At 42.8% G+C, this 25,148-nt stretch overlaps 1 protein-coding gene and 1 long non-coding RNA gene across 3 annotated transcripts in view; one reads left to right on the top strand and one right to left on the bottom strand.

The window, feature by feature from the left end:
* The window catches only part of TMEFF2 (transmembrane protein with EGF like and two follistatin like domains 2), a 175,314-nt gene that overhangs the window by 93,303 nt on the left and 56,863 nt on the right, over positions 1-25,148 (bottom strand). The window lies entirely within an intron of this gene.
* LOC141996081 (uncharacterized) lies at positions 1,545-24,855 on the top strand. The gene is made up of 3 exons (XR_012641474.1): positions 1,545-1,617; positions 2,292-2,460; positions 24,781-24,855. It is a non-coding gene; the product is annotated as an uncharacterized LOC141996081 (long non-coding RNA).

Consider the following 25,148-nt stretch of genomic DNA (forward strand, 5'->3'; position numbering starts at 1 on the left):
GCTTTCCGTAGATAAAAGCATTAAAAAGACCTGCAAAGAGTTGACACTACAAACTTGGCACTACTATGTCATGCTGCACAAACAGTGAAAGGGAGAACCTGCCAAAATGAAAGCCAGAGCTAATATGAAAAGCATGAAACCAACATATTGACCTTATTTAAGCCCAAACAGCTTCACACTAGGATTTTAACAAAAGTTGTAGAAAACATTCTTTATTCCACGCATTGTAAAATGTTATCTTTCAATATTCAATTGATTTTCTAGCTGCAAGCCCCCTTGTACAGTTGCAAAACCCAAAGTAATGATTATATCAGTCATTGATTAATACATTCAACTGTGTACTTGCTTTTCATGCATCTGTGATCATTTCCATATCATTACCCAGGATGCCTTGCACTTGGATTTTGTTTTCTAAATAGAGTAATATGTTTAGAATTGCCATTTTTAAACAAAATATTTGAACCAAGGGATTTTCATTCTGCATTGTCTTATCTGTGCTCCTAGCAGCTAATAGACCAGAATAGCAAATGGAAAAAAATCTCAATATGCACAACTAGCAGTTAGGAAAGAAGATCTTTTAAGAAATGCAATTATGAAGGGATTTTTTGAACACTGGAGACAGAGATAGATTTGAAGAAAAAGTACCTTAAGATAGAAAATATGAATCAGAAACAAAGTAGTGCATATAGAACAAGTTTTGTTTTCCTATCACAAGTACATATTAGGGGAAATATGGGTTCTTCAGTACTGAAACCACTGAAGACATGAGATACAATTGAAAGTCTTTTATGAATAAATTATTTTTGCAATTAACTTTGCCCATGACAGTGCCATGGAACACAGTGAATGAAAAGGTTTTTTTCCCCCTCAGTTTCCAAATAATTTTCTACTGTTTAATTAGAAAGCTCCTCTACAGAAGGGAATGTGATGGAAGATTAATTCTCTATTTTCTCACCCACTGTGTCACTACACTCAAGTGGACAATATAAACCCCAGTTGAAAAATGATGAGGGTTGATTAAGCACGGAACTCTTTTCAATCAGTTGACTCCATGTATTGTAGACCTTGTTTCAAAATGACAGAAATAAGTTAGAAAATGGTATCTCAGTAACATCGTGCTAGAGAGGAATGATTATGTGTTTTCGGTGTGTGAGGGTTCACTGCAATAGCTAATGGTACCGAACAGTCTAATCAATAAGAAGGAAAATGTTAGATTTCCACAAACACTGATGTTTTAGTTTCTCTCCTTTTGATCATTAATAATTATTCCCCATCTCTTTTAATATCTACATTTTATTTTATCTCTTATGCCACATGTCCAACTGTAATTCTTTTAAAAATGTTTCCCTGCTGGTTAACATTCCAATCTAGGAAAGTATCAAATTATTACACAAAGGGCACAAACTAAATTGGTTTTTAATGAACAGAATAAACTTGCCCCTCAGGATACGAAATTTCACCCAGGAAGTCCTACTGCCATAAATCATGAGTGAATCTTGGCTCAATATCTCAATATTAGTTTTTGTTTCAGGTTTTGTTTTTAGAACAAAGGGAAAGAAACCCTACATAAGGGACATAAGTTTCTGTCCTCTGCGCAGAAAAGCAAAGGAAGGAAGGGTAAGTAATTTCTCAGGAGCCTAATTTATAGTATGAACATACATCAAGAAGAAAACGTGCTTGAGCCATGTAGGGGAGGAAGTGAGACATGAGGCATAATATCGATAGAAGGGATTGCTCATTGGTTAACCGGTTTTAGTGAGATGGAAGTAATCTATACATATCTCTAGGAAAGAATGAAGATCAAAGCAGGATGGAAATGCTGTACTATTGTTTTCTAGAGCCCAGGAGAAAAAGGAAACTCCTTTTTATGCCTCATTCTGGGCTGAAAACATAGCTTCACTTTATTTTGACCCAACTCCTTCCTGCCTGTTGGCCATATCCTGAAATCTTTACTCAGTATTACCAGTCTATACTCATGCAAACTCCCACTGAAATCCAGGGGGATTTTTCCTGAGCAGAAACTTGGTAAAATCTTCAGGATATGGCTTACTATTTTAAATTATTTTTATAGCAGTTGTGCATATGATGTATGATGGTAGTCCGTTCTGCCAAAGGATCAATATTTTCACAAATAACTGGTATAATAGTTGGTTCCCATACTATGTCTCCTCTAAATTCAGAGGACTCACATTCTACTAGGAACTTTTTGGACAAGACTACAGTGCCACTTGAACCTCTACTTATGATACGACAGACTAGTGAATCCTCTGTGTTTTCTTTTCCTCCCATAGACGAAGAAATTCTCTCATTCTTTGGACATACCTGAAACAAAAGCTTGCCCCAATCCACCAACTTCGAGCTGCATTGCAGCAAGATACTGCTAATTTGAGAAATGAAAGAAAATCATATAAGAATTTATTTCTTCTAGGACCCAGGCTGCAAAAACTCACGTTCATACGGGTAAGAAACTTCATTCCCAAAGGTTAAAGACTGATAATGAGATTTGTCTATGATAGGAGAAATCCAGACTTTACCCGTCCAGGTTTAGCCTTGTTGATTATAATTAGGCGTCTTTCTGTGTTCTTCCAAAAACAAATTCAACCAAACCAAGTGAACACCTGTGGGCTTATTCTGGCCATGCTCACTATTCTGGTGGCATACAGAGGTTGTAAAGGCACCATATGGGGCTGCTTAAGGAGATCTTCTGTGGCACAGGAGCAGCATAAGGCCATCACAGCAAACCCTCTATCCCCTTCACAAGCCACAGCACAGAGGATGTGCTAGAGGCAGGTGCAGCAGAGGGGTAAAATGTGCCCCACTCTATATGCCCCACTGTGGAGCAGCCCAGAGGCAGCCCTGGGGAGAGTACAATAAATTAGAGCAGATCCTGCCTGCTTAAATTTATGTTGGGAGCCACACCAGCTGCAGCAGTCCAGAATCTGGGTGGTACAAGAGGTTGCTTGAGGTACAAGAGGTGGCTCTTGTTCCACTTCCCCTTGAGCTCGGTTTTCTTGTGTTGCACTCCCTGTTTGTTCCAAAAGCTTCCCAGGCTGTGGGGTTTTCAGATATTACTCACAGCTATACGGGTACATTAGGGCTTGTTTGTTCTCCCTTCTTTGTGCACTGTTGGGGTGAGCGAAGAGTTACAGTTTATTTGAACAGTGGTAACACAGCCTCCCAGAAAGGAAATAGTAAATGATGAATAGGAGGTCCAGACATTTCCATCTGTCACATCTCATAAGCATGCATGTGCCAAGTGAATGCTTGGTCACTGTTGCAAGTAGCTGTTAATATTGAAAAGCAGAGTTCCAGCAAAAAAAAAAAAAAAAAAAAAAAAGCAATTTAAAAAGGTCTTAATGATGAAGAAGGCAATTTAAGAGGCTGTGTGCATTGTGTGACTACAGGAAGATTTTTCTTTATTTAGTATTAAATTAGCCTTTTAAGATGACTCAACCTTTTTAACTCTGTTATGGCAAAGTGTGTGTGTGTGTGTGGAAGCTATGTTTAGAAAATGGTCAGTTGAGCAAATCTCAAAAATGCAATCTGTATTCAAGATGCAATTTTTCCTTCCAAAATCTCATGGAGAATGACAGAAAAAGACCCTGCTTTCATTCTAATAAAAGAAGCCTGGTAATACATTTACCTGAACAGGGTGCTAGGTCTGAACCAGGTCCTATCCAGGTCAGTGGGATTCTTTCCATTGCCTTGGATGGAATTAGGTCAGGCCCTTAGTGAGTTGTTGAACAGTTACAACAAACAAATAAGAATCAAGACAGCCAGTGGTTCAAATTCCAGCTGAGCATCAGGTAAATCATCTGAACTCTAGGTGATAAAGCAAATCCTCATGGACAGTTGGGTGAGAGCAGGATTTCAGTGCAAATGAGAGATGAACTGAGAAGAAATCACCTAGAGATGAACTGAGAAGAAATCACCTAGAGGGCCATGTCAGGTCCTATGGAGGGTAAATGCAATAAAGCAGTATGATCCTAAACCTACATACACCCACGACCAAATATATACCTGCACAAAAGGAGAGAGCGGCCAAGGAGAGAATGTGAGAAGTCAGCAGACAGCAAATCTGTGGATATCTGCGGACCAGATACGGATACCAATTTTGTATCCATGCAGAGCTCTAGACATATCCATCTCTCTAAGGATTTTCTACAGAGCGTGTGATGTACCTCCCTCCCAAAATGCAATGTAAGTAAGGCATTCAACAGGCACTGGGCTAAATTCTGTCCCCAACTGCACTGGTGTAAAACAAGAATAACTCTATGACGACTTCACCAGAACAACTCCAAATAAAGTGGAATTTGATCAAAAAAGCAAGTGCTGCTTATGGGCCAGATTCTGCAATCTGGAGTAATCCTGAGTGTTGCGTAAGCAAATAGCTCTAATGACTTAAATGGGACTATTTCCCTAAGTACTACTGAGCTTGAATCAGGATTGTGGAGCCTGACCTACAAGATATATTAACTACCCCTACTATTCCCTCAGGCTCAGTGACCCTAGAGTCTTTTCATCAAAACCTAATGAACAAAATAAAATTATTCAAAATGTAATAAAAGGTCTGAGACCTTCTCTCACACGTCTGGACGGCAGAAGTTTTATTTCAGCCAAAGATTACGTTAAAGCTTCTCTTAGATAGTCAGAATTACTCAGTCCTTGTCTTGCTATTTCCATGTCACTTAGTTTTTTATGATCCACGAGAAATTTGATTTTGCTTGTTGCAACTGGCATGAGGGGAAGAGGCGCTTTCTTTTTGGCTAGAGACAGATCCTCAGTTGGTGTAAGTCAGGTCCTTCTATCTGCTTCAATAGAGCAGCAGAGGATCTGGTCCTGAATGTTAACCATGGTCACTTGGAAGAAATCTGAAAAATGTAGATTAGAAAATGATGCAGATAGGTATGTTTCTTTGTGGAGGTGCTTTATTTTCAAAGGTGGATTGTATAACATTCACGTTTCACGAACTATTGCTTTCGTAGAAGTTATTTTGTACTGAGCTTTCATAAACCATCCTCTCACTACTTTGGGGAGATTACATATGAAAAAAGACGACAATGATAATTATCTCAGACTCTGCAATATTATTTTCATGTTGTGAAGTATATACAGGGCACATAACTTGTCACCTCTTTAACCATACAATGAATAGAAGAATACACAGTTATATAAACACACATAAATCAGTCCTCTGCAAGTTACAAGTGCTCTAGGGCTGCCATAATTTACTGCTTGTGCCCGCTCTCATTCTGTTTTGAATTCTGTTCACAGGTTTTAAAAACAGACTTTTTCTCTAATGAGCGTTTATCCTCTTTGAGAGGTGGACACGGCTGAAGTGTGCAAATGGAAAAGACAATTTACATGCAGAGATTAAGGGAGATGAACAACTGAAGTTGAGTACAGTCTATTGCAAAGCAGACCACAAACTGGACTGCATACTGTTCCTGGTGTACTATACACAGAGGTGAAAGTAAGCCGGTACGCCGCGGTACGGTGTACCGGCAAGAGCCAGTGCACCATACTGGGGCAGCCCGGCTTCCCCAGAGGGCAATTTAAAGGGCCTGGGGCTCCCAGCAGTGGCTGGAGCCCCAGGCCCTTTAAATTGCCTCCAGAGCCCGACTGCTGGAGCCCTGGGGTAGCGGCTGCAGGGCTCCAGCAGCTATTTAAAGGGCCTGGGGCTCCCCTGCTTCTACCGCCCGGGCCCTTTAAATAGCCACTGGAGCCCCACCACCGCTACTCCAGGGCTCCAGCGGCTATTTAAAGGACCAGGGAGGTAGAAGCAGGGGAGCCGTGGGCCCTTTAAATAGCCTCCGGAGCCCCGGGCTGCTGCTGCTACCCCGTGGGGGGGGCACTTACCTTACAGGGTGGGCTGGGGCTGGCTCTGACCCCCTCAACCCCGCCCCTTCCACCCTAGGCCCCGCCCCTTCCAGGGGCCAGAGCTGGCCCCAGAGTACCAGTAAGTCACTCGACTTACTTTCACCCCAACTACACACAATACATGAATTACACAGAATGATTTCAGAATCAGGTCCTAGGCATACCACTGTAGAACATTAAGAAGCACATCGGGAGGACTGATCCATATCACTGGTTTGGGGTAACAACAGCAAATGTTTCTGGGGAAGGCTACATTGGATTATCCTTATTGTAAATTCAGAGAACTTCCTTTTACAATCCTTAAGGATTTTCTGTCTTTCAGGAACCTTTATGCTCCACTGAAGTCCCAGATAAAACAGGACTATCCCACAGGAGTAAACATTACTCTCTACCTGTCCAAATAATTTCCTCCCTGAATTAATGTGTGAATACATTAAAAATAGAAATATCTTCTTTGTGATACATTATTTGCATTTCTTTTTCTTACATTTTTGCATGCCAGTTCTCCATTATTAATTTAAATGAAGAGCATGTAAATGGGGTGTTGGGATGAGGCACAAATATAGGCTTTTATTTTGTCATGCATATGTGGTTTGGTTTATGCAAATCCTCACAAAAATGATTGTTCATTTAATGGCAGTCACACAAACACTTAAGTCTACCCCACAGTGAATGCCTAATTTCACATCCACTGTATGTTTCGCAGATATGCTTGCAATGAATGCTTTTAGTAGGAGTTTGCATAGTACTTTATTTAATGCAATGGTCCATATGTATGTATTAAGGGTAAAATAATGATAGCTGCTTTCTGATTGGTTTAAGCAGAGGAAGGGACTTTTGGAGCATCTTCCATCACATAGCTGATGAATAAAAAAAAAAAAACTTCAAAAAGGGGGTGGGGAAGCTTTCTGTAAAGTCTCAATCTCTGTAAATATACAATTATAAATAACAAGGTGTAGGGCCTAATGGGCCTGGTCCGGAGAAGAGAGTTGTATCTGCTCAGCACACTACATTCAGCTCTAAGGATCAGGGTAAATATTCCCAACCCGTACCTTATGGCCAGGCAGTCTTTCCCTCTGAAGAGCCCAAAATGCTTCATAACATTACTAGGTCTACTTTACAGAAAAGGAAAATGAGGCCAAGAGTCCATGAAAGAGGAATAGAATCTTGGTCCCGCGAGTCCCAGGCCTCTGCTGTAAACTGGTAACAATGCCTTTTCTATCATAGTAGTAAAAGAACACAGACAATAACTAGAAGAATTTAAACAACGTTGTTTCTTCTCTTCTACATGTTTCTCTTTTGTTTGAAGGCCCCGGCAGGACCTTCTTTGAGAACCACAGCCCACGCACGGGGCTGTCTTGAGTCTGGACAGTACACAAATTCCCAGTTGTCTGAACCTGGGCTGGCTGCCCAATTCCAAGATAAAGATAGCTGTAAGAAGATTGCATAGGGTCTTGCTTTGTAGTATAGTAGAATCCTTCCTCTACCTTCAGAAAGTACTGTCAGGACATCAGTAATGATGAAATATGCTAAATTAAGTATTTATATGTAGAAAGTCTAGAAAAATGTCAGAACGGGCTGAGGGGCAGCAATGCAGCTGTGGAGGGCATCAGAGAGGATTACAGTTAAAGCTGAAGGCCTGTGCACATCTCCACCAGATGCTCTTTTCAGTATATAATTAATGCAATACATGTAAGTTAGTCACTTTGTTAACAAGTTCAGATGTTTCTCTCCCAATTGCTTAAGCACCACAGGTAGTTAAACAGAGAGCAAATGCAGGAAGTTGAAAAGAGCAGGTACCGTGGCCCCTGAGTCTCATTAGCTCTAGACAGGTCTGTTACAGCATTAGAAAGCCATCATTACTTTGACAATCAGTTATTAATCTGCATTTTAAAACTAGTGAGACTTTTGCCAATTCCATGGTCCTGTTCCAGCTGCTAAGCTTGCAATGAACTACAGTGCTTTGTTAATGTACCAGACTACCGCATGTAGCAGAGACAAGTAAAACCATATCCAGTGCTAACAAAAATAGGATATTTCTTAACCCTCTCAGATCATCCAGACAGTATTTACCTCACCTTCCAACTCATCTCCTAGCCCTATGCTAATGTTTTAACACCCTAAACCCTGGTCTACACTACGAGTTTAGGTCAAATTTAGCAGCATTAGATCGATTTAACCCTGCACCCATCCACACAACGAAGCCATTTTTGTCGACTTAATGAGCTCTTAAAATCGATTTCTGTACTCCTCCCCGACGAGGGGATTAGTGCTGAAATCGACATCGCCGGGTCGAATTTGGGCTCGTGTGGACGCAATTCGATGGTTTTGGCCTCCGGGAGCTATCCCACAGTGCTTCATTGTGACCACTCTGGACATCACTGTCAACTCAGATGCACTGGCCAGGTAGACAGGAAAAGCCCCGACAACTTTTGAATTTCATTTCCTGTTTGGCCAGTGTAGCAAGCTCATCAGCAGAGGTGACCATGCGGAGCTCATCAGCAGAGATGACCTTGGAGTCCCAGAATTGCAAAAGAGCTCCAGCATGGACCGAACGGGAGGTACTGGATCTGATCGCTGTATGGGGAGACGAATCCGTGCTATCAGAACTCCGTTCGAAAAGATGACATGCCAAAATATTTGAAAAAATCTCCAAGGGCATGAAGGACAGAGGTTATCACAGGGACCCGCAGCAGTGCCACGTGAAACTTAAGAAGCTCAGGCAAGCCTACCAAAAAACCCAAGAGACAAACACCCGCTCAGGGTCAGAGCCCCAGACATGCCGCTTCTATGATGAGCTGCATGCAATTCTAGGGGGTGCCCCTACCGCTGCCCCACCCCTATATGTGGACTCCTGCAAGGGGGGAGTCTCAGGCAACAGGGATGAGGATTTTGGGGGTGAGGAAGATGATGAGGAGGGGGAGGTTGAAGATAGCACACACCAGCCAAGAGTAGAAACCGTTCTCCCCGACAGCCAGGAACTGTTTATCACTCTGGATCCAGTACCCTCCCAACCCTCCCAAGGTGGGCTCCCGGACCTTCAAAGTGGAGAAGGCAGCTCTGGTGAGTGTACCTTTGTGAATATAATACACTGTTTAAAAGCAAGCATGTTTAATTTGCCCTGAAGACTTGGGATGCATTCGTGGCCAGTACAGCTACTGGAAAAGTCTGTTAATATGTCTGGGGATGGGGCGGAAATCCCCCAGGGACATTTCAATGAAGCTGTCCTGGAGGTACTCCCAAAGCCTTTGCAACAGGATTCTGGGGAGGGAAGCCTTATGGTGTCCTCCATTGTAGGACACTTTACCACGGCAGGTCAGTAGCACGTAGTCTGGAACCACTGCATAAGAAAGCACGACAGCTTGTGGTCCCGGTGTTTGCTGGCATTCAAGGAACATCCGTTCTTTATCTCTCTGTGTTATCCTCAGGAGAGTAATATCATTCATGGTCACCTGGTTGAAACAGGGGAATTTTATTACGGGGACATCAGAGTGGCTGTTCCTGCTGGGCTGTTTGCCTGTGGCTGAAAAGAAATCATCCCCGCTGTTAGCCATGTGGTGGGGGGAGGGGTGAAGCGATCATCTCAGAGAATTGGGTGGGTGGGGGGATTAGTTGGGCTTGTGCTGCACGTTAACCCGAAAACATCAGCCTCTCCTTTTAAATGGCCAATGTGTCTTTTTCAGTTTTAATCTCCCTTTTTTTCCTCTCGCAGCTGCAAACGTTTCAATGCTGCGACTAGCATCTCCGTCCCAGAGGCTAGCACAGATAAGAAGGCGAAAAAAACGCACTCGCAATTAAATGTTCTCTGAGCTCATGCAGTCCACCAAACTGAAAGAGCCCAGCAGAATGTGTGGAGGCAGACAATGGCAGAGTCCAGGAAAGCACAAAATGAACGCGAGGACAGGAGGGACGCACTAGAGGATAGATGGCTGGAGCAACAGGAGAGGTGGCGGCAGCATGATGAAAGGAGGCAGGATGCAATGCTGAAGCTACTGGAGGATCAAACTGATGTGCTCCGGCGTATGGTTGAGGTGCAGGAAAGGCACAGACCGCCACTGCAGCCCCTGTATAACCAACTGCCCTCCTCCCTAAGTTCCATAGCCTCCTCACCCAGATGCCTAAGAACATGGGGGGTGAGGGGGCCCTCCAGGAACCCAACCACTCCACCCCAGAGGACTGGCCAAGCAACAGAAGGCTGGCATTCAATAAGTTTTGAAGTGCAGTGTGGCCTTGTCCTTTCCTCCTCCCCTCATCCACCACCCCACCCGGTGCTTCCCTCTTCCCCCACCCCTCCTGGGCTACCTTGGCAGTTATCCCCCTATTAGTGTGACAAATTAATAAAGAATGCATGAATTTGAAACAACAATGACTTTATTGCCTCTGCAAGCGGTGATCGAAGGGGGGAGGGGAGGGCGGTTGGTTTACAGGGAAGTAGAGTGAACCAAGGGGGCGGGTTTTCATCAAGGAGAAACAAACAGAACTCTCACACCGTAGCCTGGTCAACCATGAAACTGGCTTTCAAAGCATCTCTGATGCGCAGCGCACCCTGCTGTACTCTTCTAACCGCCCTGGTGTCTGGCTGTGCATAATCAGTGGCCAGGTGATTTGCCTCAACTTCCCTCCCCGCCATAAATGTCTCCCCCTTACTCTCATAGATATTGTGGCGCACACAGCAAGCAGTAATAACAATGGGAATATTGGTTTTGCTGAGGTCTAACCGAGACAGTAAACTGCGCCAGCGCGCTTTTAAACGTCCAAATGCATATTCTACCACCATTCTGCACTTGCTCAGCCTATAGTTGAACAGCTCCTGACTACTGTCCAGTGTGCCTGTGTCCGGCTTCATGAGCCAGGGCATTAAGGGGTAGGCTGGGTCCCCAAGGATAACTATAGGCATTTCAACATCCCCAACAGTTATTTTCTGGTCTGGAAAGTAAGTCCCTTGCTGCAGCTGTTCATACAGACCAGAGTTCCTGAAGATGCGAGCATCATGTACCTTCCTCGGCCATCCCACGTTGATGTTGATGAAACGTCCGTTGTGATCCACCAGTGCTTGCAGCACCATTGAAAAAGTACTCCTTTCAGTTTATGTACTGGCTGCCTTGATGGTCCGGTCCCAAGATAGGGATATGCATTCCGTCTATCGCCCCACCACAGTAAGGGAATCCCATTGCAGCAAAGCCATCCACTATGACCTGCACATTTCCCAGAGTCACTACCCTTGATAGCAGCAGCTCAGTGATTGCGTTGGCTACTTGGATCACAGCAGCCCCCACAGTAGATTTGCCCACTCCAAATTGATTCCTGACTGATCGGTAGCTGTCTGGCGTTGCAAGCTTCCAGAGGGCTATCGCCACTCACTTGTGAACTGTGAGGGCTGCTCTCATCTTGGTATTCTTGTACTTCAGGGCAGGGGAAAGCAAGTCACAAAGTTCCATGAAAGTGCCCTTACACATGCAAATGTTTCGCAGTCACTGGGAATCATCCCAGACCTGCAACACTATGCAGTCCCACCAGTCTGTGCTTGTTTCCCGGGCCCAGAATCAGCGTTCCATGGCATGAGCCTGCTCCACTGCCACCAGGATGGCCAAATTGCCGGGGCCCGTACTTTGAGAGAAGTCTGTGTCCATGTCCTCATCACTCTCGTCTCGCCATCGCCTCCTCGCCTGCTTTTGCAGGTTCTGGTTCTGCATATACTGCATGATAATGCGCGAGGTGTTTACAGTGCTCATAACTGCCGTGGTGATCTAAGTGGACTCCATGCTTGCCGTGGTATGGCGTCTGCAGGACAGCAGGGTTGCAGGGGAAGCGGTGGTTGGATGACCAGTTTTGCAGACCTACTGCACTGTCTGCTGCCAGGACACAACAGCTGAGCGGGCTGCACGCTTGCCGTGGTATGGCGAGACAAGAGCAGCCGAGCAGAGCTGCAGCAGAAGCGGCCCTGCAAGACCACCAGTAGAGCAGAGTGGCAGCGGAAGTGGTGGTTGACGACGGTCATATAGAGGACCTGAGAGGTAGAGTCATAGCATCAGGAAAGCAGAGTGGCAACAGAAGCGGTGGATGACGACGACGACGGTTAGCAGTCCTACCGCACCGTCTGCTGAAAGCAGTATGGCGCCCACACGGAAAAAAGGCGCAAAATGATTTTCTGCCGTTGCTTTCACAGCGGGAGGGGCGACTGACGACATGTACCCCAAACCACCCGCGACAGTGTTTTTGCCCCATCAGGCATTGGGAGCTTAACCCAGAATTCCAATGGGTGGCGGATCTAAAGGGAACTGTAGGATAGCTACCCACAGTGCAACGCTCCGAAAGTCGACGCTAGCCTTGGTACTGTGGACACACTCCACTGACTTAATGCGCTTAGTGCTTAGTGTGGGGACACACACAATCACTGTATAAAATCGCTTTCTAAAAGAATCGACATGTACAAATTTGACCTAATTTCGTAGTGTAGACATACCCTGAGTCTCTCAGCCCATAGCTGAAGTAGCAGCACACTTGACAACTGGCTCAGAGCTTCCTTGCAGCCAAAGCATGATGGTGCTTGCAACTGGTTCCCTTGTGTGCAGCTGTTTAACGGTTTAATGCTTCTTCACAAACACCTATTGCTAACTGATTTAAGTTGCAAATCCCAACCTAGGCACTGATGACTTGGATCAAACTGTAGTCTCTGAAGTGCTGTTGGATCTACGGGGGTCTCACTGACAGCTGAGCCATCACACGGTCTTGCACTCTAACTAACTTTCTGCGTTACCTAACTTGCTAATTCAGCATCTTTGCAGAAAGTGGCTGCTCATAAGATAAAATCCGACTCTTGTCATTTACTGCACCCATTGCATAGCAACAGATTTTTCAGGAGGTAAAACTTACAATTGTCCAATTCACCCGTTCCTTCTATGTTTGCTATGAATTGTATACAAGGAGCATATGACAAGGCCATTACTTTCTGAAGTACAATATGTGATTTCCTGCCACTGGGATTAAAGAAACACCTTTCAATATGCTGATTGTATCTGGATGAAAAACCATAATAATAATAACAATATTATTATAACATGACAATAATAAGTAACAAAGAGTCCATATGAATCCTGCTACTGCTACCGGCCACAAGTTTGATGCTCATGTCCTGTCTACATTGCTGCTTTGCCTAGGGTTGCCAGGTGTCTGGTTTTTGACCGGAAAGCTCGGTCGAAAAAGGATCCTGGCAGCACCGGTCAACACCGCTGACCAGGCCATTAAAAGTCTGGTTGGTGGTGCAGCAGGTCTAAGGCAGGCTCCCTGCCTGCTGTGGCTCCGCGCAGCTCCTGAAAGCAGCAGCCTGTCCCCCCTCTAGCTCCTACGTGTAGGGGCAGCCAGGGGGCTCTTCATGCTCCCCCGCCGCAAGCGCCGGTTCCGCAGCTCCCATTGGCCGGGAACCACGGCCAATGGGAGCTGTGGGGGCAGTGCCTGCAGACAGGGAAGTGCGCAGAGCCACCTGGTCGCACCTCCATGTAGGAGCTGGAGGGAGGACATGCCGCTGCTTCTGGGAGCTGCTTGAAGTAAGCGCCACCCAGAGCCTGCATCCCTGACCCCCCTCCCATTCCCCAACCCCCTGCCCCAGCCCTGATCCCCCTCCCACTCTCCACACCCCTCGGTCCCAGCCTGGAGCCCCCTCCTGCACCTGAAACCCCTCATCCCCAGGCCCACCCCAGAGCCCACACCCCAGCTGGAGCCCTCACCCCCTCCCACACCCCAACCTCTTACCCCATCCTGGAGCCCCCTCCCACACCCTGAACACCTTATTTCTGATCCCAACCCAGAACCTACACCCCCAGCCCAGCATCTATACCCCCTCCCACACTCCAACCCCCTGCCTCAGCCCAGAACCCCCTCCTGTACCCTGAACTCCTCATTTCTGGCCCCACCCAGTAGCCCGCATCCCCAGCCAGAGCCCTCACCCACTCCTGAACCCCAACCTCCTGAGTCAGTAGGTGAAAATGAGCGAGTGAGTGAGGACGGGGAGAGCGAGTGACAGAAGGAGGGGGGATGGAGGGAGCAGGGCCTTGGAGGAGGGGCGGGAGAAGGGTTTTCAGTTTTGTGCGAGTAGGAAGTTGGCAACCCTAGCTTTGCCCCTCCACCTGCCTCTGATGTGTCTTATGACAAATCACAATCAATCCAACTTCCATCAAGAAGCGTTTAAGTAGGAATTTTCAAAAGCCATATCAGATGCAAGCAAAGGTCTCACACAGAACACAGCAATAGGTTGCAGTTATCACACATGTATCTAAAGGTTTTATCGTATCAGAATGCCTTCCACGTAAAATCAATAGCAATGAGAATTCCCTAATGCACTTAATAGAATCTCTGGCTCTTCTACATTATAGTGACCAAAGGTAGCAATAGGTATGATAAAATGGCTGTCTCCTAAAATCTGTCCTGCCTCCTACATTTTATTCAATGTGGCCATTTGTGGTGGACAGTACTTTGGGGGGAAAAAATGAAACAAAACAAACACAACTATGGCAAGCCCAGTTTTTTTAAGGACATGAGAAGCGAATAAAAGAGATACAAAAGTCGATGAGCAGATGATTGTATAATTTTATATTTAACCTTGTCTTACTGACTGAAATGCCCTCAACTTATTCTTTTTCAAAGATTTGACATCACATCAGTTTATTAACTGATATTCCTTACACTTCTTAAGTTTTCTTAGCACATATAAAGTTTCTCAGAATATATAAAGTTTCTACTCTAAAGCCCAGATGCATCATTTGTGTTGTGTGTATGCATACTTACTGGTGAGGAAAAATCCTTTCATCCAGTGCTGTGTAGCTCTGGTTTGGTTTGGACCATTCAAACAAAAAAGCCAAAGCAAACAAAAATTATACAACACTGAAGGCACAAACAACAGGAGTTCCAGCAATGTGGAAAATGATCAGTGTGTGCATGTGGATGCGCACACACAGCATCAAAAAACAGCAAAACATTCCCCAGGAGTCTTTTCTGGGATTCAGAATTAAGACGACTCGGTACTTTCAAAGAGGAACATTCAAGGGGGTTTTTTTTGGTTTTTTTTTTAAGATTCAGACGTATGAAAATATACAAGTCATTCTTCACCGTTGCAGAAAGAATTCCAAAAACTCCCAGGCTCAAGATACCTTTTAAGTATCTCTTGAAAACATCTGGCTTAATATCAACCTGAAAATCTACTGTTCCTTGGAGCTTAACTTCTCTTCAACCCCCCAAAGTTATTAGGGCTTAAAAATGACAGCGACAATTTCTGAAGTTAACTTTGTTCAAAAAATATCCCGAATGGAAAGTCCAAGCATAAAGTTACATATATTTAGCATGAAATAATTAAAAGCCTCAGTAAAACTTAAATTTCTTTCCCACTCTTGTAAGTTAGAATTAGAAAAATAGTCAACTCCATGGTTTGCACGTTTGCTTCCTTACTTCATATCATTCTTTTACTGACCTGTTCACAAGGACACCTACAAGCAAGAGTCCAAATGGAGTGATATTTGATCCTAGCCTTAACCTTTACAGAGCACATTTGCCATTTGTTTTTCTCGCATTGAACTGGAACTGGAAGTTTTTCACTCCTTTCAGATATTAATTGTTCAAAGCATGAACAGATTAATGGACATTTTGCAGTATTAGAGAGTTCATCTTTGCTGAATGGCACACTAGTCTGTGTGTTTACGTATATGTATTTAGGGCAGGGACTGTGTCTTACTTTGTGTTTTGTAAAGCACCATGTACGTTTATTTTGTTTTGTAATTAAAGCTAGTTGTCCCTTCAATGGCTTTTCCATTCAGTACTCATTTGCAATACTCTTCTGCTCTCTTCCCTTAAGGCCACAAATCAAGATGGCATTGCTTAGAGAAGGAGAACTGGATGGGTCCCCAATCAAACTAAGGCCCGTATTCCGGAAAATATTTCTATTTTGGAAAATACTTACAAACATTTTTACTTTAATAGTCAAACATGTGCTTAAGTATTTTCCTGAAGTGATGATCTTAAGCACATGTGCAAATACTTTTCTGAATCGTTTCTGCTCTTTGCTTGGCCAAAATGCAATCAAGGAAAAGGTTGGATCTGCTTTACACAGGTGTCTCCAATATTTAGTTCACAATTCAAAAATAAAATAAAATAATCAGCAGTGGGTATTAAGAAGTCTGAAAGACATTACAATAAACTGCAACAATCCTTGCCAGGTCATAAATACTTTCCTTTCTCGGGCAGCTATTTCTTATGACTACCAATATCCACTTATAAGATCTAAATTGCCAAGGCAGGCTGAACTTTTGATCACACCAAGGGTATCATTAATACATAGGAAAATGATAGGAGTCCTTTAAGGAGACATTCAATTTCCTGTAGTATTCACATCCTATCTCTACTGTTTTGGCTGGAGAACCCAGGGACTTGAGGACAATTCAATGTGTTAGTCTTGAAACACCTTTGATAATATGAAATGATTTATTTGTTTGTTTATTTATTTATTTATTGCAACAGGCAGTGTGTGGGTGGACTATAATTTTGGTAGACGTTGTCCCATTGTCTATGCAATGTTTCCCCATTGCTGCACACTGAGTAAAAGACCAACAACACTTCTTAATATTCTCCCTTTCTCTGTTAGATACCATCATCCTTTAAATCCAGCAGTATTCTTTAAGCTATAGAGTATCAACATCTGAATCCTGAACAGGATCGGGGTAGGATAGCTTCCTCTTTAATTGATCCAGAGCAAACTGTAATGGTAGCATTGTCTCTCTGGAGAGGATGACGTAGTGAACCACCAATCACCATCTCACAGCTCAGATATTCAGCACTACATGTTAGTTGCAGTTTTACTTCTTCAAATCCTCTTAGCTGTACTTATAATTTACATTTTCTACACCCTGCCTGAATTGCGCAGGCTCAAAGGGTGAAGAGAGAGTTTCTTCATTCATGCAATTGCTAATACTGTGCTGCACACACATGTACCCTGGTACTCTGGGGTTATGCTAGTGGATCGCTCAGCTCATTTGCTCGGATTTTAAGCAATTAAGCTTTTGTTTAGAAAGATTCAGACTGTCGAATGTCAGGCTGAAATTTTACAGTGTTGAGTCTCTCCACACACCACCAGATTTAGCATTTGCCAGAAAGACCCAGAGGAAGAGATGCATGGTTTAGTGTCAGCTGCCTATGGGTGGTGTACACAAGTCAGATCATGATGTAAGTGCTGAATACTATGGTTCTCTCTCTCTCCAGTCTCATATAGGTGTTAAATAGGAGGACAGAGCCACAAGACTTGTGGGATTTCTCGTGATCTGAGTGCCCATCAAGGCTATCTGAGCTGCATCTAACAAGAATCAGGAGATCCGGATGAGTGCTGCTCTCCACCACCCCATACGCCTGTATGCTAGTCATCAGCCCTAGGTGATCAGCACTGCCCAAAGTCAAAGAGGGAGCTAGTAATATCAACATAAGGAATGAATGTCCTGTTGAAGGCCAGAACACCAAACGTCAATAAGGCTGTATCCTGGTCTGACACCTGATTGTCTCTGACCGCAGAGAATAGGTGCTGCTGGAACTTGGATGGCACCATTTTATTAATGACCTTGTCATAAAGAGACCAGAAATTGTGCGGTACTTGGTGCTAAGTATCAGCATCTTAAGCAATGGCACTCTTTAGTGTAGCTGGCCGCTTGCCTCCTTTAAAGGATGAGGGGGCAGGTGAGCCTCCCTAAACTTCACCTACCAGGGGAAAAGGGTCAGTTTTCCAGATGGTGAGATAGAGGCATCTTCTAGGCTGTAAGGAATGCCTGTTTGGGTGATTAGTTCAAAATCCATTCATGCGGATGTGCTGGCTTGTGCTCTTCATTGTGGTGATGTCTGATTTGTTGTGCTGGTCTGTGAACTAGGCCGGAAGTTTTTTGCAGCAAGCAGAACTTGGAATTGGGTCTGTGTACATATTCTGGGTCTTTTAGCCTGTTTACTGTCTGGAACACTTCTGCTGATTGACCTGGCTAATGAAATTGTAGGTAAATGGAAAGTTCTTTTGGGTTCCTATAAGGATGCACCATATATCTACAAGTTGGCCTTGAGCAATTCATGAGCTAGCTGAAAGTGTTGTCCATGACAAACGCAACAGTCTTCTTGGTTCCTATTCCAGAATTCACTGGAGAATCATGTTGACACGAGGGGAGGATACAGAAAAGAGGTTTCAATCAGTAGTCACTCACAATGGCTTGCTAGTTTATTAATGCCTTTGTCTTTTGGGTTGCTACTTTTCCAGTACTTATATTGCCTCCTATTACCATAGTAGCTGAGTCCTGTTTGTTAAGATATTTATGCACACACCACCGCTGTGAGGTAGGGAAATACTATTATCCCCATTTTACAGATGGGAACTGAGGCACAGAGAGACTAAGTCCAAGGTCATACAGGACATCTGCGGCAGAGCAGGGAATCGACCCAAGTCTCTTGAGTTCCAGAGTAACAGCTTAACTACTGAATCACCCACGCTCTTTAGGAACAGGATCTTCATGATCTCCTGAAAGGTTTTTGGGAGCAAGAGCTTCTGGTGATGGAATAATTTAATTGTTTCACTGAACAGGTAAAAAGGGATCCCTCTAAAGCTTGATTTGAGGAGGTAATGATCTTCCTAGGAGAGCGGCATGTTGTCTAAGGTCTAGTGTACCTTTAGATGCATAGGTGTAATTGGACACTATCTAGGAAAAGCCCCTGGCTGTCATGAAGGCCGGAAAATTTGGGCTATTTAATTATAATGCATGGATAATGGATTCTCCAAAGGACAAATAATATCAGGCATTCTGTTACCAGTTCTGGTAGAAGCTCTGTTAGCTATTCTAGGAATTTGGCCAGATACTCAGCTCCTTGAATGTCTTTCTTCATATGTTTTAAAACCACAAAAAACACCAGACAACTTCATCTTTTATAACTACTATATTACCAAAGTAACATCAATGTAAGCTATTATAAAAATTCTCATTTGTACAGTAATCCAGTACAATGCCAGCAATTTAAAGAGATTATTTATAGCAAATACATCCAGTCTATTTTTGCAATGCAGCTAGGATAAGCAGTTTTGAATTCTCAGTCCTCTCCCGTGAATACAAGTGGCTACTAAGAGGGCTAAGAGCAAAAGTTAATTACAATTTTTTTTAAATAACTTTATTTATGATTCAGTTTTCTGTGGTTCAAGAGAATTATGAACATAAGAGAACAAATAATTCTCATGGGCTAAATTTTAGCAATTTGCAGAAGTGAGAAAAGTGGATTCTATATTTTTCCACAGCAGAGTAGGAAAGTCATCTCATTAATTAAAGGGGTTTCAGTTTGAATAAAATCTGACCTGAAATACATATATATTTGAACATCTTAAAACAAATGCATAGTTAGGCTGCTGTTTGTGTTTTTTGTTTTAAGATGCTGATGCGTTTTTTCATCTTCTCTGCTGAGAGCTGCCTCTTCTTGCCTGCTTCATTCTTGTGAGCAGGCAGGATGGTGGATAGGTGCCCCAGATAGGTTGCTGGGAGGGTCACCCAGCAGAGATTTTATTCTCTATTCTAGGAGCAAAGTAAGATTTTCCACTATACAAACCAAGGGGGCATATAAAATAATGGGCCATCCACTCTGCTTTGCATTGCTCAAGAGGCAGGCCAGGGATGCAGCAAAGAAGGGGTGGAGCATGACTGGAGTGCACTCCAGCAGTCCCTGGCACTGGAACTGTCCCTGAGGGGTTGTTCTTGACAGTGAGTCTTGCAATTGCCTTTAGGCTGCTCTTAAGTTACACTTAGGGCCACGGGCCCCCCATTGGCCCCAGGATCAACATAGAGACAACATTTCCCCTGTACCCTGGGTCAAGCCCAACTTGGAGGGATCCAGTGATCTTGCTCAACATTTTTTTAGGACATCTCGACTTCATGATGACGACTATGAATTTTAATTGTTTACTTTATAATAAATAGTAATAATAAAGGACTCCAGTACTTAACCAAGAGGCCAGCCAAGATCAAATGGGAGGCAGGATTTGGGTTCCTAAAAGATCTTCAGAAATAGAAGAATAAAGAGAGGACTATACAGTAGCCGGGAATATATTCTGAAGATATCAGCTACGAATGCCTTAGCCAACTCCACAGGACTCCTTGAAGACTAACACCTCTTAGGAAGAAGATTTGCTTCTTTGGAGATTTGTGATCTTCCATCATAACAATTCTTTCTGGAAAGTTACTGTGCCCTTTTAGCAGACAGAAGATTTATTAGGCTTCATCTAAGTCTTCTGAAGTTAGAACGTATACATTAGATGCAAAACAGAGTATGCTTACATGAAGAGGGAACATGAAATCAGTAAAAAGCAGGTAAACTATATGGTGGGTTAACATAAAAGTCTGAGAATCTTTTGTGAATAAAATAAGAAATTTAAAATAAAAAAATCTTATCTGGAGAAGGTTGTAGGTAAGACATTATGGAGCAGTTCAACTTTCCTACTCCACAGACTTAAAACGTTCATGGGAGTCTTTCCACTGACTTCAGCCTTGGATCAAAGTGTAGGTGCCGAGGAAATTTTACCTTTGAATAATCTTTTTATTTAACTGAGAAACAGGCAATTTTTGACTCTCACTATAGATAACACCACTTTGGAGAACAATAAATACCTGAACTTTTCCTTCAGCTAGTTGAAACTTTCCTTAATATTTTATTACAAGCACATACAGGCTTGCAGTGCACACAGTATGACTTGAAAAGAACTACAGGTCGAGGTATCTCACAGCAGAATATTACTATGGATTTAGTACTAATTCCAGCTTTATTCCTTTCCTAATTCCTGTATCACATAGCCTTATCTACACAGATAAACCACTTTGAAGTGCACATTCTTTAATGTATGGATTGAGCTGTTTTTTTCAAAAAATATAGGATTTGCCCAGAAAACAATCACCATTGCATTTAGACTACAATCCACTCAAGCTTCCTCATATAGATACTAACAAACAAAAGGAGGTCTTCCCTTGATTGACTATGAAGTTTTATTTCAGATGAATCAGCACTGCAAGGATGACACAGTTTAATTTTATACTTTATATTGCGGACTAACATAATCTAACTGTGGATCAATAGTAAGCCTTTGACGGAGACTGATACTGTGGGTCACACACGGAATTAGATATGCAGTGTTGAGAATACAGCATTGGTAATGACATTCTCAGCACTGCATAACTAATTCTGTGTGTGACCCACAGTATCAATCTCCCTCAAAGACCTGCTACAGATCCATAGTTAGATTATATTAGCCCCTTTGCTTCTGAACTTTTCCATTTTTGTCAGATTTCTTTTTAGAATAGGGCTCCATTAAATAAACACAAGCCTAATTTCCAGGTGTGCCAGGCATCTGCACAGTCTAACTGATGTAATTGTGTGTTATACGTGTTCAACACCTCTCAAAAATCAGACCAAGACTCTGGATGATGTAGAGTTTTGGTTTCAAATCCTCCCAGTTTCTGCACTGATAAACATTTACATTTCTAGTATATAGCACCTTTAATCCAGAAGAATTACAAGGCACCCTACAAAAATGCAGCCACTTATGGGTTGACATGTAGCAAATAGCAACTCTACTCAAAACTTCAGGGTAGGACATGAAGAATACCTCATCCAGTTGAAATTAGGCAGTGGAATTTTAGTTAGGCAGAATGCAATTACACAAGTTGGAATTTAGCCAAGACTCCAAGGTTAACAACCCTACTTTTGCAAAAAAAAGTACCATGGGATCTTTAATGACCATAAGTTAATGATGTTCTGTCTGAAGGTCAGCACCTCTAGTTATCTAATGACCTTTAACACTATCCTGGAGCATTAGTTCAATACTAGATTAGAGGGAAGAATCCTGAATCATCATCACTTAAGATTTTTTTTCATGGGGGTGAGAAAAATAAAATCACTTCTGCACTTTAATGTAGAATATGTAGTATGAAATTCACAGAATCTTGCTATATTTTTTCCTGGGTTGTTAAGTGTATTGATTTTGGATCATGTGATTTTCTACAAGACAGTAGGTTTGGTCTGCAGTATATTTTTAGGAAGATAGTGTATTGTGACGAAGCTCTGTCCTTGTCTCAGTGGGTCCCGCACATCCTGGCGGATTTTGCTAGCCTCAGAGGCTCACTGTAACCCTCCACGTTGCCCTTCTCTCTCTAGAGGCAAGGGTCACAGCCTACTGAGCCATTTTCATCATAAGCCAGCAAGGGAAGTGAGGAGAAGCCACCCTCCCTCGCAGAGTCTCTGTTTTCTCCCAGTCTCAGTAATTAATTGGGGAGGGGAGGTGGTAGCCCGGGCCCGCCCTCTATTCCAGGCTCCTAATAGTAGCAGCTATTGTAGCTGACTTTTTGGAAATAGGATGTATACAATTCCCTGGGCCACTTCCCCACAGCAGCCCCCACTCAATATCTCCTTCACCATTACCTCAGGGCCTCCTACCTTGCGCCTGATATGGTTTGTACTGCTTAGTTCCTCCAACAATGTGGCTTCCTCCTACAGCTCCTGACACACATGCCCAACTGACTAACTGGGAGGCTTTTAACTAGTTTCAGCCAGCCCCTAATTGGCTTCAGGTGTCCCAATCAACTTAGCTATCTTCCCTGCCTTCCAGAAAGATCTTAATTGGCACCACGTGTCTTAATTGACCTGGAGCAGCTGCTTATCCTGGTAACAGGGATTTGTTTAACCTGGGGCTAATATAGCTGTCTTCCACTACTTTTCTATAGCCATCTGGCCTTGCCCCAACACAGTATGAATACATTGATTAGTTAAGACGTAACAGACACTGGTAAGAGAGTAGGCATATTATTTACAGCTCAATGAAACAGATTTCATGAACCATATAGTTGGTGCAGATGTTCCTATAGCTCATCAATGAGCAACCTCTTGGAAACCAAACATAAGTATTAGGAAGGCCCTTCCTGGATTTCTAGTGTTTAACACAGTCATTAAAACAATATATCCCATATGCTCTTTGCACCAATCTTTATATCTTCAGACTTGGATTTTTTCTACAGATACAAAGCTGGTGTAAATCAGCATAATTCTATTGACTTCAACGCAACTATGCCAATTCACACGTAGGATGTGACCCTTTATCTTTATTTGGCGCTAGACTCCATTCTGTAAAAGTCTGAAATCTTTTATTATTTTACTTGCCAAGCACTTCTTTGTTTGCATTTATCTTATCCAGTCTTCATTCTGCAGAGTAACCCAACTCTTTCGATCTGCTCTCAAATATGGTGATTTGTGTTTAGTTTGTTTGTTGTTAAAAAAATAAATCATTGTCAATAACACAATATAACTTGGCAATCAAACGGAACTCAAATTCCCTTTAGAAGAAAAGGAAGCACAATGGACATTTATAATGTCTTATTAAGAACCGTAAGTATTCCTTAAACAACCATCTTACATGTTAATTTATTAGAAATTAATTGTGAATAGTCTTTGCTACTGAAAATACAACTTGTGTTTAGACAAGCCTTAGAAACACAGGGCCTGATCCAGAGCCCCCTGAAGTCCACAGGAATCTTTACATTAACTTCAACAAACTTGGGATCTGACCCTTATTATTTAGTGTACAAAAAGCAGCTTATCGCACACAATATATATATTTTAACCATTCACTGTATTGTCTGCTTAGGTTCAATGTTAATACATGAGATATTATGATCAACTTTTTAAAAGTTCTGGGTTATGTCTCTGTTCTGCAGGAGGTCAGGCAGGATGATCATGATGGTCCTTTCTAGCCTTAAAAAGCTCTGAAGCAGTGGGGGATAACCTGTGGCCCTCACACGGTCCGTCAGGGTAATCCATTGGTGGGCCGCGAGACAGTTTGTTTACATTGACCGTCCGCAAGCATGGCCACTGCAGCTCCCAGTGGCCACGGTTCACCATTCCCGGACAATGGGAGCTGCGGGAAGCATTTTGGGCAGCTTCTCACCTCCACTGCCATCAGTGAAAGACATCAACTGATATCAGTGGAGTTACGCCATTATACACCTCCTGAGGCTTTCGCCCTTTGTACCTATCTTGGAGTAGTTATCGGATAAATTAAAGAGAATATAAAATATTCACTTCTAAACCACTTAGAACCAGCTTCACAATAACTTCAGAAGTTGGTCCAATAAAAAGATATTACCTCACCTGCCTTGTCTCTCCAATATCCTGGGACCAACACGGCTACAACAACACTGCATAACTTTACTGTTATTTTAAAAACCCTTAGTATAATCCAGTCATTTTCAACCTGTCACTCTTTTCTGAATGTAATGCAAAACTTGCCACGACAGAAAGAAATAAATGTGACTTTGAAAGTCTATTCCACAAGAGGTTTCCAATAACTTTCAAGCCTTGACAGTGAACTAATGTGTTTAGGTTACTGGCAGATAGTTCTTTTTCTTTGACTTGTCACTTGTTTAATTGCTTACAGGTGAAATTGTACACCTGCCCTTTTCTCCTATGCTAATTGCAAATGAGCATACATGTGTGAATATCTGTCAAAAGATTATGATTTGGGAACTCATTTCTTCCAGTTAAAAAAAAGAAAGCTATATTTGGATCTTACTACTCTAATCTTTATTTGATTAAAAGGATTCATTCTGGGATTATTTCATTTCATGTGGTATTGCCTAGTGCCATGTCTGTTTCATGCAATCTCTTCAGAGGTAATTTCTTGAGCCCTGGGTGGGTGCCCGCCTCTTTTTTGGTTTGATTATCATTTTGAAATGTGTGGAGGTACTTAAGTATGCAGACAATGCAGTCAGGATACATTCAAAGGTCTCTTCTGTAATCTGAACCAGAAGTCTGAAACATGATGTTAATATTAATCAGAAATGGTTCATGAATGTAAGCTCTTGTTGAAAACAGGAAGAAGAGCATACATTTACTGGAGGATGGACCAAACACTTGGTATTACCATGACTGCAACACAGCCCCAGTAAGGTAGGACCAAATAAAAATAAAAAGAAAGTACAGCACATATGTTATCTAGGACGACTTTTTCTTCTAGGCCTTTTTACACACATTTTTGCACATACAAGAAGTCATTTACTTGCCCAAACCCATGTGTTCAGGCACTCAGCTGTGTGTATAAATAGCTGGTGTATTTTCAGGCATATAAAAAAGTGACCACAAAGTTAATTTGAGTTATTCCTAGAGCATTATCTCTGACTTGAATTCCAGCTGCACACACAAACTCAAGTGTGACGGTGCTTTTAACTGGAATTGGATGACCC

Source organism: Natator depressus, chromosome 11, assembly GCF_965152275.1.
Source record: "Natator depressus isolate rNatDep1 chromosome 11, rNatDep2.hap1, whole genome shotgun sequence".
In the NCBI taxonomy this organism is placed as follows: Eukaryota; Metazoa; Chordata; order Testudines; family Cheloniidae; genus Natator; species Natator depressus.